At 41.1% G+C, this 16,682-nt stretch overlaps 1 protein-coding gene across 1 annotated transcript in view; it reads right to left on the reverse strand.

Annotated features, from left to right (window-relative positions):
• LOC126092189 (hemicentin-2-like) overlaps nucleotides 1–16,682 on the reverse strand; it is an 862,093-nt gene that overhangs the window by 387,821 nt on the left and 457,590 nt on the right. The window lies entirely within an intron of this gene.

Below are 16,682 nucleotides of genomic sequence, written 5' to 3' on the forward strand. Positions count from 1 at the left end.
CCATTCGAAGTTCGTTTAAGCCCAGGATATACTTTTGTAAATATTTTCAGTTCTTGATCTCCAACGTATTTAGGTCCCAGGAGAATCAGCTGCTTCATCACTTAGGCTCTGCATATTAATCTTTCTGCATTCATCCTTGATTTGTTCAAGAATTCAAGCTTTGATAGTTCCTTTCATCTCTTGTTCATCCCACATGTGTTCTACAATCTGGTATCATGAACGTATCTTTTGATCACTTTCGCTATTCATTCTAACAAGTTTTCCATGTGCAACGTCGGTTCATGCCGGAAGGTAATCCGTAACTCAATGAGTTCGATGAGGAATCGAAACAGTTTTTTTACGCTAACTTTTTTTCCTTGAAATTTACCGTCAAACCAGAAGTAAAAATGAACGGAAATTAAATATGATCTGTCTTTTAGTTTATTACACGAGAAAAGTTGCGAGGGCAGTTCATTCGTGATACATTGAAAATAACACGCTGGGGCAATGCAATTCTTGTAGAATAAATGTTGACTGGTACAGTCACGAGCTACTGCTTTAATTCCCGACGTGTCAAGAAGTCAGTGGATCTTTTCCGTCCAACGGCTATAGTCATCAGTCCTCCAGTTTACGATTGGTTTGGTAGATGCCTAATTCGTGAAAACAATGCGGGAAGACGTTGCTTTACAGTTTCGGCGCACACATCAGTTACCTCTCCGCCGTGATGGAAGCGAGCGCATGTTGATGTTGACAGAAAACACCACAAATGCATTACTCGTTATTAATGGCCACTCACTCTTGTGCAAACGGTAGCCTATGGGTCAAAGGCCGCCTCTGTTATGACCAGGTCGATATTGATGCCTATCGTAACCACTTATGTGTTACAACTGAACGCTGCACGACGCTTTAAATTCACATAAAAGACACCGATTGCTGACAGTCTGTGTTGGGAAGAGATGCGTTTCTACAGGGAATACGTTCAAAGCATCCTTAAATGCATTGCAAGTAAGTGTAACTATTATTTGTAGCACTTGAATATCCATCCAGTGGACTTCCCCCGAAGTAACAGATACTTATGTAGGTAATGGGTCCTGCATGAAGAGTTTTCAATTAATAATTATTGTGATACATGAAGAAAGTTTTATGTGAAAGATTCCATATGAAAACAGTTCTGCTCGGCCACTAGGATCCTGCTTTATTATCATTTGCTTGCAACTGATACGAAGACACCTGATGGTCAGTACATATACAGTTACATTAGATGGACGAAAATGAGGAGACACCAAAAGTACAACACATTCCCGTTCCTAATATGGTGTACGAAACCTACTGACATTCGAGACAGCTTCCAATCGTATCAGAATGGTTCAAATGGCTCTAAGCACTATGGGACTTAACATCTGAGGTTATCAGTCCCCTAGACTTAGAACTACTTAAACCTAACTAACCTAAGGACATCACACACATCCATGCCCGAGGCAGGATTCGAACCTGTGACCGTAGCAGCAGCGCGGTTCCGGACTGAAGCGCCAAGAACCGCTTGGCCACAGCGGCCGGCTCCAATCGTATAGGAATGGATAAATATCAGTCCCGTGCCGTTTACAGTGGAAATGAAGTCCCATGCTTCCTGATAGAGCGTAGTGGAACGATGCGGGATGCCCCCACCCCCGTACTAGGCAAGGCCCTAATGGAGGTGGTTTGCCGTTGCCTTCCTCCGACAGTACTGGGGATGAATGATGATGATGAAGACGACACAACAACACCCAGTCATCCCGGGGCAGGTGAAAATCCCTGACCCTGTGCTCGAGAATCGAGAATGCTACTGAGAGACCACGTGCTGCGTACCATTATTCCTGCAAATTAGTGGGAAGTTCAGGTAGCGATGTGGTAGGTGGATAGCGATCACGAACCTTTCTCTCTAAGACAGACCACAATGGTTCAGTAAGTTCGTAATCTAGTGACAGTTTATCGCCGTGTTCGCAAAATCAGCCCTGGACGTTGCTATCTGTATGAACAGCATCCCTGTCACATTGGAACACCGTATCATCATTGAGGTACAAACAATGTAGCATGGGATCGACCTGATCGACCAAAATGGCCGCATAATCCTTGACAGTAATGCGACCTTCAACGTTATCCAAGGGGCTTGTGGAATACCAAGATTTGGCTGGCCAAATCATCACCGAACGCCAGATATGTTTCACTCCTGGAACGCAAGTTCGTCCAGAATTTGGAAATGGTGAGCAACAACACTCACTCGACCAAATAACTTTCTTCCGTTGCTCCAGAGTCGAGGTTTTCTGTCTTCGAACCATATGTTCCTATTAGGGACATTTTCATACCTCAAGCACGGTCCTGCAATGCCAGATATGCACCTGATAGTATGTGAAATCAGTTCTGAAGTCAAATCCGTCCTAGTGCCGATTCCAGGATATGAAGATGCAGTTATGGACCAAATTGGGTCAGGAGAGGATAAAAGAGTTTCCGGAGTCTCTTCCCAACTAAATCAGTAGATGCCCCCAGACTAGCGGGAGTGCGACGACAGACTGATAAGTGGGCTCATAGTACGAAGTTCCTTGTAAATTTTACTCGATTGTGCAACGAGACAGTATATCTTTATAGTGGAATGTATACGTAAGTTCGTATTATTCGGTATCTGCTTTGACCCTATAACGTATGTGAGCCGTGGTAAAAAATGCTGTTTGAAGATCGCGCGCAGCGCGTAGTGTGAAGCAGTCGCCCTCCGTTTCTGGCGGTGGCGCCGCTGTGGCAATCGAAGCTTTGGTGTCTCCCTCTGGTGGGAAAGGGGAAAGGTTGCCTGTTCACGTGCATTTAAGGGGCTCTATGAGCTCTCCAGTCGGTCCCTCCAAACTCACATTGACCACTTCACCGCCTGGTGCAACCAGTGGTTCCTCCGTGTTAATCCCTCCAAGACCCAGGCGATCATCATAGGCCGCACCACCCGCTCCTTCCGCCTCCATGATTTCTACCTCACCATTTATGGCCGTCCTATCCACCTCACTCCTACCCTCAAATACCTTGACCTCACACTCGACCGCCACCTCACCTGGACTCCCCATCTCCTTACCATCCAAAACAAAGCTCACAACCGCCTCCGCCTCCTGAAACTCCTGTCCGACCGGACGTGGGGTCTGCATCCTTCCACCATCCTCCACACCTACAAATCCATGATCCGCCCCATCCTTTGTTGTGCCAGCATAGCTTGGATTTCCGCCCCTCCACGGTTCTATAAAGCCCTCCAAATCCTCGAAAGCCATGCACTCCGCCTCGCCTTCCACATCTGCCTTCCGTCCCCCACGCGCATCCTCTATGACCTCATTCCCTTCCCCCACCTTCTCCTTTTCCTTGAACACATCCGCACACTATATATTGTCCGCCGCCTTGATCCCCCTCACCCCCTGGTGTCTCCCTTCCTCTTCACTCCCAACCAGTTGCCGCGCCTTTACCGTTGTGTCCCTCCATCTCTCCATCTCCACACCCTCCATCTCCTTTCCCAACACAACTTCCACTGTCTATCCCTCCCAGATGATGAGCTTCGCCCTGACATCTACCCTTCCTACCAACTCTAACCCCCTCTTCCTGCCTCCTGCTCAGGGCTCCCTCTTCTCCCCTTCCCTCCTTCTGAGCGGATTTCCCCTCCTAATCCCCCTCCATCTGTTGTGCCTTCTTCCAGTGTCTCTGCTCTCCCTCCTGCCCTGTCTTCCCTTTTCTTCTCCCCCCCATGTGTCTCCTGCCTCTTCGTAAACCCACGGTTGCCCCTCCCTCTATCCATCTCCACACCCTCCATCTCCTTTCCCAACACAACTTCCACCGTCTACCCCTCCCAGATGATGAGCTTCGCTCTGACATCTACCCTTCCTACCAACTCTAACCCCCTCTTCCTGCCTCCTCCTCAGGGCTCCCTCTCCTCCCCCTCCCTCCTTCTGAGCGGATTTCCCCTCCTAATCCCCCTCCATCTCTTGTGCCTTCTTCCAGTGTCTCTGCTCTCCCTCCTGCCCCGTCTTCCCTTTTCCTCTCCCACCCCATGTGTCTCCTGCCTCTTCGTGAACCCATGGTTGCCCCTCCTCTCTTCATCCCGCCGCTTCCCCAGCTGCCCCATGCTCTCCCCTCCTTTTCCATCCTCTCTGACCTTTCCCTCGGCAGGTCCCTCCTGGTAGTTTTATTCTTCGTCGTGTGTGCTCCAAGTGGGTTTTAAGTGTGTTGTTTCGGAGTGTTTTTAATACTGTGGCCAACTTTTTACCTGTGCATGCGCATCCAGTGTCTTCTCTGTGTTTTAAGAATCGCCAACTGTGTTTTTTAACTTTCTGGTGAGTTTTTTAACTGTCCCCAAAGAACGTCTACATGTCAGTGTATTTTTACCTCCATTTTCTCCCCTTACTCTGTTTTATGATCCCCTTTTTTTCTCCTTATGCATGTATTATTTTATTCTTGTTTTAGTTGTCGTGTCACGCGGCTGAAGAGCGGCGGATTGTGCTGCAGACAGCCCTCCCCTGCCCATATGGGGCAGGGGAATGAAATCACAATAAAGAAAAAAAAATCTCCAGTCGGTCAGTCTGGTTCAGTCTCTGGCCCCAGCTCGCTAGTCTCTCTCGTTCGCATTTGTTAGGCAGTTAGTGTCTGTGTGTCGTTCAGAGCGCTAGTATGTCTGTCGTTCGGATCAACCTTTAAAGCCGGCAAAATGAGAGTCTTTCCACTCCGTCAGTAAGAGAACTCAGTGAGTGGTCGCCCGATTGGGGCTTAGTTCCTGCATCTGAGTCTGCACGTTAGGCCGCCAGTCTGCTCAAGTTTGGTCAGGCAATGGTCATTGGCGGTTGGATCAATCGGTTGGTCGGTCGCGCACTGAGACAGAAGATGACTTGTCCGTCTTGAGCGTCGGCGCATGTGAGATCGCCACGTGAGTCCAGTGGGTCGTGGCGTATAGCGAGGGGTAGAGACTTCGCCGCGGTCGACACGAAAGCAACAGCAGTCAACTCACGACATCGGTCTGGCCGGTGCGAGCTGCCACGCCGTGAGACGGGAGATCGGCGCACCTTCCTGCGTCCGTTGAAGCGGCTGGTAGCGGACGGTTCGGGAGAGCGATTTGGGGGTGCTGTGCCAGGTCTTGTCGAGAAATCGCAGTTTATTAGAAGTTAAGTGAAAGGTGGCTACACTGAGCCACAGCGCCAGAAATCGCGCCAGAGAGTATTGTTCCGCCGCCTCCACTGGCAGTGATTATTGAGACGTAGCGGCAAGCAGTGCTTACCGAGAAGTTGTGGTGGACACTGCTTGTCGTGAAGTCAGAGTGAGATGCGGTAGTGGAGAGTGTTGTTCCATGTTTATGCAGTTATTTGATGGGAGAGATAGCAGATGTTGTTCCAATGGAGATATTGTAATGATCTGAGTGCTTTTCGTCAATATAAATTAAGGTAACTAACGACTGTTCCTTATTTTCTTATTATTTGTGTGTCCTGAATAATGCTTCATTACAGGTTCAGTCAACAAAGCATCTGGCGTGTGTTCTTGTATTAGAGTGTAATTCTGGGTTTCTTGCACAATTATAGTATTTCTAATTTTCTTTTATCACGTCAGTATAAATGATATTTAAAAATTCTTGTCTTGTTGAAGAAGAACCGTGCTAGATGTGCGTTGAGTCATACTACCACATACAGAACAGCTACACTTGTGCTATGTTGGCTTCGTAGATTTTATAGCTGCTGGGGACTTAATTAATTAACTGTGTTAACGAAAATTTTGTTTCATTGTTTGTTGTTATTCTATGCAGTCAGATTGCGTACGAAAACTAGTCAGGGCCAGCCGTTTACGAGACTTGCGTAATCAGACATACAGCTACTAAAAATATTTGCATTCTTATTTTTTTTTTATAATTAAGCCCCCATGCACGTGGCGACCGCTGCTTCGGATCGTCCCTTGGAATTCTTCTGATTGTAAAAATAGTAGACAGTAGTATTGTAGTAGTAATTTGTAGTTTAGTAATTGTAGTCTATTTTGCATGTGTAGATTTGGTAATTGTCATTCTTCGAATGGTATTTTCTTTGTTTTAGAATTTGATTTGTTGTCTTGTATACGCGTTGACGATTTAGTGCAATTATTTCAATTGTTCGTCAATCGTGTTTGAGGGAAATATTTCGTGTGAATGGTATTGTTGAAGATAAGGAGTCATTGTGTATAATTTTCGTACAGTGACGAGTTTTGTATATTTTGTAAATGATTACGCGATCAATGAAAAAGGCAAAAATGATTAATAGTGAGAATAACGAAATTGTTGACATGGCGAACTCGCCAACACAGGACAACAGTATGATGGATAATGAAGTGGAAAACAATGTAATAATTCGGGAAAATAGTCCGGAACCATTTCAAAATTTTTCTCAATCAGAAAATTCACAGAATACGAGATTAACGATAGAGGATTCTGAAATAGTATCGAACAGAGATAGCCTTACAGCTATGCAGAAGGAAGTTAGTTTTGTGGGAAATGTTAGGGGCGAAAAGAATTTCGAACAACTTAACACGGAGCAGTTGATGAGTGCAATACTAAATTTGGGATCTCGGCTAGAATCACAAATGGGAACAATGGGATCACAGATACGATCTGAATTTAAAACAGAGATGGGAACTTTACGATCTGAACTAAAAACAGATATGGGAACACAAATAGGAACAATTAAAACAGAGATGGAAACAATGGAAACACGGTTAGGATCTGAATTAAAAACAGTGGCAACACGTTTAGAAACAGATATGGAAACAATGGAAACACGGTTAGACTCACGAATAGGGACATGTTTCAAAAATATGAAAGATGAATTAAAGAAAGAAATTAGAGAAGAAGTACAACCGATTTTGAATGCTCACAATAATAGATTAATTGCAGTAGAGATTAGACAAAAGGAACAGGATAGAGAACAGGAAGAAAGAGATCGCGTGATAGTACAAAAATTTTCAGAATTAAATTTACAACGTGCACAAGATAAGGAAGAAATATTTGAGAGAATCGAGGTAGCCGTACCGAATGACAGATTAAATAACCTAACACAACAGTATGAACAGTTAGCTACTAAATGTGTTAATACTGAAACGCGAGTCGCGACACTTACGGAAGACGTAAATAAACAGAAAGAAAAAATAGGTGACTTAGCGGAAAGAGTTGAGGAGATTGCAGATAAATTGACAAGTCTTAGTTTAAATGGGGACAGAGATTCAGATGACACAGCTCCATTGCCATTTTCAGAAACCGAAGAGTACCAGAGCATAAATAAACATGTTGAAAATCAGGGAAAATTTAATGAACGCGTGAAAAGGGAATTTGAGGCATTAAAAAAGCAAGTCAAACAAATTGAAGGCGAAATCGTAGGAAAAGACGGCAAAAGAAATTTAGAATCACAGATACCAGAGGGGTTTGAAGAAAATAATTTGTTTCATTTACGGGATGCAACAAGAGAGCGCCAGGCGCGCGAACTTGACAATAATCGACATTGGGACTGGGACAGACGCGGTAGGTCTTTGTCGCCACGAGGCGAAAACTTTGACTATAAACACTTTTTGACTGTTCGGAAATTTAAGATCTTCCGCAATTCTAAGAATGACATACATCCATGTGCATGGTTAGATCAATTTATGTACGCACTCCCACCAAATTGGCCATTAAGTCACAAACTGGAATTTATGTGTGGATATTTAGAAAACGAACCGGCGACGCGGATGCGCGCACTCATTAGAGATTGTAATAATCTGAATGATTTTTATCATGCATTTCTATCGGCATATTGGTCCGAAAACACGCAAGACAGAGTCAAACACAGTCTTATCATGCAGCGTAATTTCAAACAGTCTGAATTCCGCACGCCAGCGGAATATTTTGAAGACATGATTCGAAAGAATCAGTTCCTTTCCAACCCTTATAGCCCGACTGAATTAATTCGCATTTGTTTAACTAAGCTGCCACAATCCATAAGACAAATTGCTTTAGCCGGAAGATGTAAAGACGACATTGAGACCTTTAAGACTTTGTTGCAAGAACTTGAGTATGACAACGATGACGGCACTTCTTGTAACTTTTTCAGTAACAGTAATTACAATAGATTTTCAGAGAAAAGGGATAGTGATCGGAACGGGCGTTATATGGGGAACTTTGAGAATGACAGACGTAACAGACAGGACAATAGATACCAGCCTTATGACAATAACAGACGTTCTAACAGAAATTACACAGACAATTATAATAACGGTAATTCCTACCGGAATGATCAATCATACGGAAACAGTAATCGGTATCATCAAGACAGAAATTATTCATACAGTAATAGAAATTCTTACTACAGAAATAACCAGGGTAGTAGATACAACAATAATTTCAGAAGTGACAGTCGAAATTACACAAGAAGTAGTTATGCAGACAGACAGGAAAACAGAAATTTTAATAACAGACACAACCAAGAATTTGTATCTAACAGACAGGAGGGACCTAACTGGCATCCTCCACGTGACAGAACTTCAGAGAGACAAGTGCAAATCGTAGAAATGGATCCGCGTAATGACGCGAATACTCAAAGACGTGACGCAAACAATCGACAATGACTTGCAGCTTCGGCTCCTGGCAGCAATATAGACGGTTCAGAAAGTAATGACACTACGACTTTACACTACGTGCGCCTAGAAGACATGAGAGACATTTTGTTAGATGAAAAGGAAAATAATGTAGACGCATTTTTACATCCTGTTATTGAAGTATGTGTGGGTAAGAATAAGTTCACTGCAGTTTTAGATTCTGGGAGCCCATTGAATGTCATTAGTGAATCAGTTTTTCGTATATGTGAAAGAACTATTGCCTGTCCTGTGTTACCTATTTCTAAAACTACAATTCGAGGAGCGATTTCTGGAAAGGGTGTAGAAGTTAAACAACAGACCAACCTAAATTTCAATTGTCAAGGATACGAATTTTCTGCTAATTTTATTATTGTTCCATTACTCAGTACACAAATTATATTAGGTATGGAGTTTCTTAACGCACATAAGGCAATTTTGAACTTTAAAGAAGGAAGTGTGAATTTGACTGTTGCCGGAATGCCGAAATGTTTGAAATTTTTCGAGTGTTTAACAAGATCTGAGTCAGATACAAAATGTTTAAGGTTTCTTACTTCTGATGTTTTCGTTCAGCATTATGACGACAATGTGTTTATTCATGACAATGACAATAGATACAGCGACGCGATGGATGATATAATTAATAGCGAAGAATTAATTAATGAAAAGGTTAAGAAAGCTGAAGTGCCAGATGACGTTGCAAGAGAAGAGCTGCACCACATTTTGACTTCACATGCTACAGTATTTAGTCATCACACAGGAACTATACAAGGCTTACAATATTTATTTAAAGTAAAAGAACACACACCATTTCGCGGGAAAACGTACGCTATTCCTTTGGCTTACAGAGACAAGGTTAAGAATGAACTTCAGTACATGTTAGATCAGGGCATTATTGAGCCTGCAGACAGTCCTTATACTAGCCCATTACACGTTGTTCTTAAAAAGGATGGGTCAATTCGTTTGGTTCTGGATTCCAGACAGATAAATAATATCATTATTCCTGAAACTGACCGTCCACAAAATTTAGATGAACTTCTTCAACATTTTCATGGAATTAAAGTTTTATCCACGATTGATATGCGCGCAAGTTTTTGGCAAATAGAACTCCACCCTGATTGTAGAAAATATACTGCCTTTTTAGCCTTTGGTAACTGTTACCAGTTTCGGAAATTACCGTTTGGACTTACTGTATCTTCAGCAGCATTCATTCGCAGCTTAAATGAAATTTTACCTGTTTATCTTCGTGACAATATTACTTCATATGTTGACGACATTCTTATTGCTAAACATTCTTGGAGTGAGCACAACAAAATTTTGGATTCATTATTACGTATTTTTGCAAGAGTTGGCATTACAGTGAACTTAGAAAAATCTGAATTTGGTCGTTCTCAGGTGAAATTTCTCGGTCACATTATTTCTACAGAAGGTATTCTTCCTGATCCAAAAAAATTAGACGCTATTCGTAATTATGCTGTTCCTACCACAAAACGTGATGTTCGTAGTTTCCTTGGTGTCTGTAATTTTCTTAGACGCTTTGTTAGATTGGACAATTTGGCCACACCTCGTTTATGTGAACTATCCGGAAAGAAATCTAATTGGTGTTGGGATGAGGAAGCTCAGTCAGAATTTGAACCACTTCGTGATGCCTTAGTTGCTGCCCCACTTCTTTCACACCCGGATTTATCTAAAGATTTTTGTTTGGCGACGGACTCATCATACAAAGGCCTAGGTGCACATTTATTTCAAGAGATAGAAGAAAACGGCGTTGTAGTACAAAAGACTATTGCATTTGGAAGTCGTGTTCTCTCTAAATCAGAAAAGAATTATTCGATTACGGAACTTGAAGCTTTGGCTGTTGTTTGGGCTTTTACAAAATTTCGCACATTTTTGTTTGGCAGACATACTAAGGTTTACACCGATCATCGAGCTCTTGAGTTTCTTATGTCGACAAAATTAACTCATGGCAGATTGTCACGATGGGCGTTGTACTTACAGGAATTTGACTTTAGTATTGTTTACATACACGGTTCTTCAAATATTGTTGCTGATGCTTTATCACGTGCACCTATGGGTTTGAAACAAAGTGCTGAAGAGGACTGCAAGGAAAACAATTATTGTTTGATGTATATTCAAGGTGTTGCGTTTGAGAACTTTATTTCGTCTTCGCTCCAGGACATTGCTAAGGAGCAAAATAAGGATCCAATCTGGAAGGACATTAAGGAGAAGTGGAAGAGAAAGGAAAGCGTAGCGATTAGACAGCATTATTTAGTTCGCAATGACATTCATTTTAAACGAAAATCGGTCGACAACTCTGTTTGGTTAGTTTGTATTCCTGATGAGTGGGTTAATAAGCTGATTTGGTATACGCATTTCAGTTATGCACACTTTGGTCCCAGAAAATGCTTTCATAAATTACGAGAAAATTGCTACTTCAATAATATGGAAAAACGTATTCGATTTGTTCTTGCCAAATGCAAATTATGTCAAAAGGCTAAGCTGCCGACAGTTTCTCACAGAGCACCGTTGTTTCCTATCATTCCAGCAAAATTAAAGGACATGGCTGCAGCTGATTTGTTCGGTCCAGTGGTTCGATCTACTAATGGTTTTGCGTACATTTTCGTAGCAGTGGAGTTGACATCAAAATATGTGTGTTTTACACCGTTATGCAAAGCAACAGCTCGTTCAGTATCTAATGCTTTCATTAACCATTTTCTTAAAGAAGTTGGTCATGTTGATAAGGTTATATCAGATAATGGATCACAGTTTCGTTCTAAAATTTGGGTTCGTACTCTACGGCGTCGTAAAATTAAACCAATTTTCATTTCACTTTTTCACCCTCAATCTAACGCTTCAGAGAGATGGATGAAGGAAATCAATAAATTGTGTCGTCTTTATTGTCATCAGAATCACAGAACGTGGGATCAGTATCTTCATATTTTTCAAAACAATCTGAATGAACTCCCTAATGATTCAACTTCTTTACCGCCTATACTGACATTAAAAAACAAAGCACCGACAAATCGCATTTCTGAAATCGTTCCTTTTCCGCCTTCACGGAAACTGCGGCATACTGAAGTTGTCAACCTGGCTCTACAAAATATTGCATCTGCGGCTGCTAGAAGAGAGAAATCAGCTAAGCGTCCTGGTCGTTTAAAATTCTTGTCAGTTGGTCAGAAGGTGTTAATTAAGTCTCATCGATTGTCTCACAAAGGAAAAGGCTTGTGTCGCAAATTTTTTCTGCTTTATAACGGCCCATATAGAATTCGCAAAATTATTCATGATAACACTGTAGAAGTAGAAACTCTTAAATCACGACGCTCTAAGGGAATACATCATATATCTAACGTTAAAATTTTTGTGGAATGATATACTTTTGAAAAATTTTTGTAGAATGACATACTTTTGAGAAACTAACAGTTGTATGTAAACACACGGAGAGTACAAGGATACCGCGCTGTGTTTTGGCGGCGGCATATACTCAAAGCAACAGTCAAGTCTGCGCGCCGCACAAGGCAGTCGTTGACCGCAAACAATCACTTCCTACGTCACGCGCCTACAGCTGATCGAGCGCTCAGTGCGAATGCACTGACAGCCGTAAATAAATACACAGTCTAATTTCTCCGATTAAAATCAGTATAAACCTATAGTGACTTGATGAATTCTGTTATTAACATTCAGTATTTTTCAGGATACGGTTCTCTAAAATATTTAAGAACTTCAGGTAAATTCTGAGCGTGTCCGACGTTAAGACGACTTGCTATCGAGAAAATTTCAGGAAAAATGTCATATCGAAGAAGAAAGTAATAAACTAAAAAGGTAATTATTAATTGAGTTTATTTTTCAGGTAACATATTTCCACTTAGGTACGTACTTTAGACGTAATTTGCTGCTCGCGATTACTTGATTCATACTTTGTGCTAATTGCATGTTCAATGAAATTACTTGTGAAGCGACGTGCTTGCGTACGTTAACTGATTTTGACAATGATTAGTAATGAACTGGATTGTTACTTGTGTATATTATGCATCGCTTGGCTGCACTGCTTTTTCACTGATGTCATATTTTTAATTATGTGCCTGCTGTGCCTATTTATTTAAATTATAATTGTCACCTGATTAATTGTGCTGATGTGGTTAGGTATGTAAGTTATACTTTGTGATTTATCTGCTTGCGCCTTCATGTTTACTTATTAAGATACGATGCTAATGACCTGTTTAGTACGTAAGATATATGTTTACTGCTATGCGTATGGATTGCACATTTACACATTTCTGCTTGTTGTCGTAACTATACTTTAATTTGGTATATAGCAATGCTGATGTACAGTGTACAAACATAGAGTTTAGGTTACACTATGGTACTAGTTACAGATTGTTCGCTTGGCAGAGCCTCGTTGTAAGAATTGTGCTGCATCCACTTGTTGACATTCTGTTCACTACTGGTATATTTACTCGCTATTGCTTGCCTTGCTTACGCTCAGTGCCTTATATTTTTAAGATAAGAAAATGAACTGCTATAATTCGACGAACGACATTAGTACAAGAAACTTCATAGAAGTCATATGAGCTGGAGGTTTTATGAAAGCTGTATAAATGTATGCCAATAGGAAGGAAGCTAACGACATGACATACCAACACAGTTATTACACTGCATTTTTCGTGAGCAATTGAAATAGGAAGTGACACTTGACACAAGAAATACTCCACATGTTTGCTTCTGTTTGCCATAATTCTTGAAGTGGTGTACACACTGTGAAATATTAGGATCATTCACACTCCGTAATCGTACTTAATTACTGAGAGTTATTTGAACTAAGTCTGTTAGAGGTCATGTATGCATTCTTTGTTTATAATTCATAGTAAGTAGAAGATTTTGGTCAGATGGATTACACAGAGGTTGTGTGTTGACAGTGTGTCTTCGGATTGTATGGGATGAGGAGGTTTGCATTAGGATTTTATCTGTACTCGATCGAGGAGACTGACTAGAGGAAAGAGTTGTTATGGAAGTGAAATGATACTGGCAATAAGGTTTATATGTATCGACGTATTGAAGAGGTATTATGGAGGTATTGAGATTATATGAAGTTGATTGGAGTTATGGTGTATAAGAGGTAAAATAAGTGAGGCGCATATTTTTTTTTTTTTTTTTTTGTTGGTCTATATGGAACAAGGAGGATGAATGGAAGGAAGATTGTCTACACACACTTAGTTAAATCACTAAGCAGTATGTACTTTTTTTTTTTTTTGGAGAGAGGAAGTTGCATATCTTGGCACACTGACAGTTGTTCAGCAACCGTACATTTTGATCTGGCTTGGCAAACATTGGTCTTGACATGATGACTATGACGTTGACTTAACTATTATTGACTGTTATACATTGCTGTCACTACTACTTGATACACATGATGAACATGAAATTTTGACAGAAGTGGATTCACACAATTAACACTATTCAATTACACAGTAGTACTTAATGTGGATGAAAGATGAGTGAGTGTGTTTTGTGTGTTTTCCTTTCCTAATCCTACCCACCTATCTCCTAAATATTATTTTATTTGTTTGTAGTGGCTTGCACTGACACCCATAAATATTATGGGTTTACTGATGTTTGTGTATTTGTAATAGTAATATGACAATTATCTGATATCATTTGTGTGTTTGTTATGATTTGTATGTTTAGTGTAAGAGCATTGTAAAAGCATTTGTATGTGCATTCAAACTATTGTTCATGCTTGAACTGTCTGATCAGTGATAGTAAATATTATGGACTGTTACTTGTACTTTTTCTACATGATTGGTGCCATTAGGACATGTTTAATTTCTGCTGAGGAACAGTATGATCAGTGATAGTTGTTTAATAGCATTTGTCGGTGTCTGCACCTTCTCAACAATGCTGGGTGCCACTGATGAACTGCTTCTACTGAGAAATGTGACTTGTTGCTGTGTGTACCTCTTCAACATTGCTGGGTACCACAGATGGAACTGCTTCTACTGAAATGATGTTACATCTTGCTCTCTGCACCTACTCAACATTGCTGGGTGCCACTGATGGACTGATTCTACTGAGATGATGTCACCTGTTGCTGTCTGCACCTACTCAACAATGCTGGGTGCCATTGATGAACTGCTTCTACTGAGAAATGTGACTTGTTGCTGTGTGTACCTCTTCAACATTGCTGGGTACCACAAATGGAACTGCTTCTACTGAGATGATGTTACTTCTTGCTGTCTGTACCTCTTCAACATTGCTGGGTACAACAGATGGAACTGCTTCTACTGAAATGATGTTACTTCTTGCTGTCTGCACCTACTCAACATTGCTGGGTGCCACTGATGGACTGATTCTACTGAGATGATGTCACCTGTTGCTGTTTGCACCTACTCAACATTGCTGGGTGCCATTGATGAACTGCTTCTACTGAGAAATGTGACTTGTTGCTGTGTGTACCTCTTCAACATTGCTGGGTACCACAAATGGAACTGCTTCTACTGAAATGTTTGTTACTTCTTGCTGTCTGCACCTACTCAACATTGCTGGGTGCCACTGATGGACTGCTTCTACTGAAATGATGTCACCTGTTGGAGTCTGCACCTGTTCCACAATGCTGGGTGCCACTGATGGACTGATTCTACTGAAATGATGTCACCTGATGGTGTCTGCACCTACTCAACATTGTTGGGTGCTACTGCTGGAACTGTCAACTACTTGTTATAAAAGCATTTTATGTGAATATTTGTATAAACTGATTTTTTGTGTATTACTGTTTGTGAAAAGTTATAAGACTCTTACCTGCTCATATTCGTCATTGCTGACGCTATCGATTGAATTGTTTAACCACATGATATTTGTGTAAACTATTATGTAAAGTCATATGTATGAAAGAATTTGTATTCCTTACTGTATTTTATATATTAGGCTATTGTAAGGTCAGTGCAAAGCCAAAATTTTATCTAGTTATATTATACTTACGTATTAATATTATCTTTTATTTTTGTCTGTATTTTTTTTGACGAATTTGGTGGTATTTTCACCACCAATGCTGGCAAAAATACCATCAAATACTAGCCCGTGGAGGAAGGGCATATGAAAGGTGGCTACACTGAGCCACAGCGCCAGAAATCGCGCCAGAGAGTATTGTTCCGCCGCCTCCACTGGCAGTGATTATTGAGACGTAGCGGCAAGCAGTGCTTACCGAGAAGTTGTGGTGGACACTGCTTGTCGTGAAGTCAGAGTGAGATGCGGTAGTGGAGAGTGTTGTTCCATGTTTATGCAGTTATTTGATGGGAGAGATAGCAGATGTTGTTCCAATGGAGATATTGTAATGATCTGAGTGCTTTTCGTCAATATAAATTAAGGTAACTAACGACTGTTCCTTATTTTCTTATTATTTGTGTGTCCTGAATAATGCTTCATTACAGGTTCAGTCAACAAAGCATCTGGCGTGTGTTCTTGTATTAGAGTGTAATTCTGGGTTTCTTGCACAATTATAGTATTTCTAATTTTCTTTTATCACGTCAGTATAAATGATATTTAAAAATTCTTGTCTTGTTGAAGAAGAACCGTGCTAGATGTGCGTTGAGTCATACTACCACATACAGAACAGCTACACTTGTGCTATGTTGGCTTCGTAGATTTTATAGTTGCTGGGGACTTAATTAATTAACTGTGTTAACGAAAATTTTGTTTCATTGTTTGTTGTTATTCTATGCAGTCAGATTGCGTACGAAAACTAGTCAGGGCCAGCCGTTTACGAGACTTGCGTAATCGGACATACAGCTACTAAAAATATTTGCATTCTTATTTTTTTTTATAATTAAGCCCCCATGCATAAGTAATTGGTGATATGCTTTCTCATTTACTCTTGTTAAAATTCTACTTGTTTTCTTGGTGAGGCCTCTAGCCGTTTGGCTTTTGGGTCGTCCCACAATTTTTCTCCGTTTGCCCACCCGCGGGAAGGTGGTTTATTGTAAATTGGGTGGTCGGTTTTTCCCTTTTGGGATAGGGGCGGGTTAGAGCAACATGCTGTTCGGGTTGTTCGGTAATCTCCCTATCAATCTACCGTACGTTCGTAGCTGGCTCTCTCATGTTTGTCGGAT

This window comes from Schistocerca cancellata, chromosome 7, assembly GCF_023864275.1.
Source record: "Schistocerca cancellata isolate TAMUIC-IGC-003103 chromosome 7, iqSchCanc2.1, whole genome shotgun sequence".
Lineage (NCBI taxonomy): Eukaryota > Metazoa > Arthropoda > Insecta > Orthoptera > Acrididae > Schistocerca > Schistocerca cancellata.